A 5,450-nucleotide genomic window follows, 5' to 3' on the forward strand; every position below is an offset into this window, starting at 1 on the left:
AAAGTTCTGCAGCATATTACTGTATTTTAGCTACAGATTTTTTTTTAAATATTTATATACCTTTTCTAAGCACTTCAAAGAAAGTTTGTCCACTTAAGCACAATTTTAACGTACACATTCCATACTAACGCAGAAACAAGAATATTTTTCTACATCCATAAGTGTCCTTTTTTATGAAATTAATTTCTTATGTAATTTCTTTTTTCTGTTTCTTATTATGAAATTAATTTCTTAGTTAATGTATAAATACAATAGAAGCTCAATATAACAAGTATGGCACAAAACGAGAAGTCCATGCAACCAACTTTGTTATTAATTTTAGTTTGAGAAGGATAAAAATAACTGGTTTCTGAAGCAGAGTGCAGCTAGCCCTACATTTTAGCCTCATCCTTTTTTTACCCCATTGATTTTTCAAATCTACTGCACGCTAATGCAATATTTTTTTAAAAAGTACAAAAAAAGACAAAATAGGTACTTTATTAATGTTGCACAACAGCTGCACAATGGGCTATTAGTGACGGTCTAGGATACATCTCTGAGGATGACCTGAAGACACGCCATCACTTTTTTGATCCTCTGCAGAGAGGATGGCTTCCCTGCCTTTGTAGCCCAACAACCTGCACACGAAGTTGAGCACCTTTACAGTAGAACAGTTTAACGAGCACCGATACCGGTCCCTAAACAGGCTGATCAAAGTAGTCCCCCACCCGCTTACTGATCACAGTCAGTGATGCTCGACTTCGATGTTTCGCAGAGTACAGTGTCTTAACTATCAGTCCAGTATGGGACAGAAAAAAAGACAACCAGATAAATATATATATATACTTTTTTTATTATTCATGCTGCAGCAACAGCAGCAGAGGTGTTGAGAATAGGAAATACATCTGGGTTCTTAAAATGTTATGATGTAAATGGTCTCACATATTAAGGCCAGATTTCATAAACAAACAGTGCTCACCCCCAAAGCTAAGGCCATCATTCAATGCTCTGAAGACACATCACTGCTGCATCTAATCATGATGATTGTCACAACATTCAAAACAATATTGAAAACAAATATTTTAACATGTCGGATAAAAATATAGTGCGGCTTCCAAGAGAACTCCTCCAGACATCAGTCTTGCATCATGGTGGGTACCATGGTTACGAGGAAAAGTCATTTCGACAAGGGGTGTGGAGAGAATAGTTTTGTCTTGATCTTTGTATAGATCAGCATCATAAGTATACCAGTCTACACCTTCATTCCATCCCCATTAGAAATGCGTTATCGCTTTTTGCCATAGCAGCAGACAGCCCTAGACTTTAAGTATGCAAGAGTTCTCCTCAAAGCTACACAATATAATGTACAACAAACATTCAGCAGCAGGTTATGGATAAATGACCAAGAGTTAAGCATTTAGATTTATAACAATACTTATAATTTCAATGACTGTTTCAAACATTCCTACCTGTACGCAAATGGCTCATTAAACTAAAAAAAAACACTTTAAAAAAATCTATTAATTTTGTTAAAATTATGAAAACAAATTTTTAATAATTACCATAAAACATTATTCATATCTGAGGGTGGCTACATTAGTTGGGAGCAAATAATAAATCAATAATTTTTATAATAAATTAATAAAAAAAAAATTTATTAAGCAGGACAAAAAAAAATCATTTTAAAATGAATTGAAAGAAATTTTTAAAAAAATATATTTTATTTTATTCTTTACAAATTCTAGTCTTATGAAAGAAAAACTATAAAATCAGGATTTTAAATCAAGTTCTTATTATTACATTTTATTTGGGGGGGGAAAAGTGAGAGAAAAAAATTGTAAAATGTAAGAAAGAAATTTCAACATAAATGCAACTTAAAGAATAAAAATAAATAAATATAAAATATGTTTTGCTTTTCTTGAATAATTTTCAAAAATTTAGTAGTCTTCGGAGTAGAAAAACACGGAAAAAGATCTACAGTTTGTCTAAAGTACGAACTCCCCAAGCCATTTGTCTGGATCAGTGGTGGTGATTATGGTAGTGAGGTATAACTACTTCAAGTAGGTCATTGTTTAGGACAGGTTTTGGCTCCAATCAACGAATATAAGGAAATCTTTTCCTTCGGCGTATCGTGTGAAGTGAAGAATGGAGAGAAGCACTTGCTTCCTTAGCAGCAGGCGGCCTCAGACTTTGTGGTGGGGGGAGTTCTTACTTTAGACAAACTATATGATAATTTTCAGGAATAAAGACTGATTCTGAACTTTTTTGTTTAAATGTATAGTATTAACACAATTGCTGCTAAAACATTAATAAATGCTCAAATATTTTTGCAGTAGTTTCTAATATCTGATTATTGAATTTTGGGAGGAAAAAAACAGTTATTTCGGTTTTTTTTAAAAAAACACAATATTTCATACAATTTCCATATCAACATCACTAATTTATAAAAAAGTTATTTTAAATATCTAAAAAATTTTTCATAGAACAATTTGAATTTATAATGCATTTAGTAAAAGAATAACATGATAGTAATTTAAAACTAATATGATAGTGATAACGTTATAGGAATTTAAACCTATTACTTTTTACACAATTCAATGATCTATAAATACACAAAATTCATTTCCTTACCATTAATAAACATTTACATTAAATATAAACTTTATTTCTTTATTATAATGAATTTCATTAGAATGGAATTTTATTATATAAACTAACTTCAAAAGGGGAAAAAAAAGTATAAAAATGAACAGCAAATAATGTAGTCAAAATAAATGCTTGTCCAAATAAAAGATTAGAAACACAAAAGTCTACAAATGAAATGTTTTTTTTTCTCCCTTCATATTGTATTATCAAAATAACTAAAATTAGTTTCAAAAAAATATTAAATACATAGTAACCAACACAAAAGAGCATTTCACAAAATAATGACATTAAAAAGACTTAATAGTAAAAGATATTAAATTTATTTTGGAAAGTTGTTAGCAGGTATGACCTAAACACATTTATTAAAAAAAAAAATTACGAAAATTAAATATTTTTTAATTAATTTCAAATTAGTAATTTCAAACTTTAAAAAAAAATTGGAGTTTAACCCACTGACGATTCTACTTGTAAAAAGTTGTAATTTAACCTGCAGTTTTCTCCGTATGACAAAACCAGTTTTTTCATATTATGAGATAGAGAATCTGAGTATAGGGGAAAAACATTCTCCCAATTTTGCCCATTTACTAAAACGCCAGTGGGTTAATTACGAAAGTTTTACATTAAATACACTTATATTTAAATAAAATAGCAGTTAACTTTTATTCATTTTAAATGCATTTTAATTTAACTTCATTGATTAGACAATTTTACTTTTTTTTAAATATCTAGTAAACAACTAGCAAAAAAAAAAAAAAATTGTTTGTTGGAGTCACATTCTACAAAAAATTAAGCATTCCTAAATATTTATTCCTAATTAAATTCCTCCTGAAATACTTTAGAAAACCTGAAATACTTTTTTTGTGGACAACATAGCCTCAAAAAGAAGTTCTCTCTTAAGTTCTATAAGTTACCTTTTTTTTAAAAATTGTTAGCAGCAATCATTAAACATATATATAATTCATGCGAAAATTGAAATACATTTAAAGTTCATGAATACAAAATATTTGGAAAATCAAATTTATCTTCATAAATTGCTATTTGCTTATATTTTTGACTAATTTGCTCTTTCTTTTGTTTTAATTTTTGCCCAATATGTTATCTTTTAGTGTAAAATGGAAGAAAAAAAAGGCTAATTTTCTTTTTTAAGCTTCTAATCCTGCTTTCAGTCATCAAAACCGTACATTCAATTAAAACTTACAAAACATTACAAACCAAAGAAATTTTAAAATTTGTTATAACAACTCTTTTACATAGTGACAAATGATACTGTTTAATTAAGAAAAAAAATGAACGAAATGCTTTGCATTGAGCTAACAATTAAAATATACGAAGCTCTTTGTACAAATGCAAATGAACACACTAAAAACATAATGAATTTATGTACACTCTAAAGAGAAGGTAAAAATATCTTGCACATTTCCTGTTTAGTTTACTTTGTACATCATCAGAACTGGTACCAATAATGCCAACTGTGAAAAAATGATTTTTTTTTCCCACAGCAATATGTTTTCCACAGACTCCTTGAAGTAAGAAATGACATGTTAAGAGCTTGTAAAAGATCCTTTAATTGGCTGTTAAATTAATCACAGAATGGCCTTAATGATGAATACCGTATTATTATTTTTTCTCCTTTTTTAGGGTTGCCACTCCCTATAAAATATATTAAGAAGAAAAACACAATCACTGTGCTATTGTATGAACTATATTGGGCTAACTATACATAACTGCTAACATTGGAGAAATAATATAACACAAATTTTTCTAGAGACATTTTTAAGCTAGGAGTAAAGTTTTGATACATCATGCATAATCATGTAAGTCAAAAAAAGAAATTTGAAATATCAGCACTTAAATTTAACGAAGTAAAAAATATGCAAATAAATCTTAATTTAAAGAAGATTTTTTTTAAACTATTATTTATAATTCAAATAATGCTATAGTAAATGAAATAGTTTAATATAGCTGAAATAGCATCCTTAAATATCCCATAGATAGCACTTTGAGTGGTTATAATTTTTTAAATAAGAAACAATATTCCAAGTATTTTCCTAGTTTCTAAAGAAAAACTCAAAATCCCCTGCATTTTCCTTATTATTTTAGTTGATTTTTAAATTTCCTGTATTTTTCAGGCTTTCCCTGCTGAGTGGCAACCCAGTTTTTACCTACAATAGAGGAATTGTGAGCTGAATTCAAATCCTCATAAAGCCATAGTTTTTCCTACTTTTTAAATTGTTTTTAACAAAAAATAATTTTTTAAACTGTACTGATTTAAACCTTCAGTCTTAACAAACTCTACACACATTCTGTTTCTATCGAAATTTTTCAAAAGTTTTTATTTTCAAAATTTTTTAAAATTTCTTCACGGAGTTAAAAAAAAATGCAAGCTAAATCAAGTCCTTAAATAAATGTTCTCTAGAATCCTTATTCTGGTTGTAAAATTTTTAAAAAAACTGTCTGATTAGGAAATTTGTTCTTTCCGCTCAATAAAAATTTGCATTTAACTATTCAGAAACCATCGGGGATTGGAAATTTATGGACTTTAGATATCTTACTAAACACAGTGTTATGATTGAAGTGATCAGTCGCACTAAGTTCAACCATTACGCAAGCTTCGTCTACATGTAAAATTGAACAGAGAGTGCTGCGGACAAACTATGTTTGGTTATAGATAATAAAGGGCTGGTGCTCAAAAATGTTCTTTTGAAAGAGAACTTAATTGTTCTTTTTTTCTAAAAGAGAGTGAATAAGTTAAGTAAAGTATTTTATATATAATATATTTTATATATAATACATATTATATATTTTATATAATATATATGTTTTAT

The sequence above is a fragment of the Parasteatoda tepidariorum genome, chromosome 3 (assembly GCF_043381705.1).
Source record: "Parasteatoda tepidariorum isolate YZ-2023 chromosome 3, CAS_Ptep_4.0, whole genome shotgun sequence".
In the NCBI taxonomy this organism is placed as follows: Eukaryota; Metazoa; Arthropoda; class Arachnida; order Araneae; family Theridiidae; genus Parasteatoda; species Parasteatoda tepidariorum.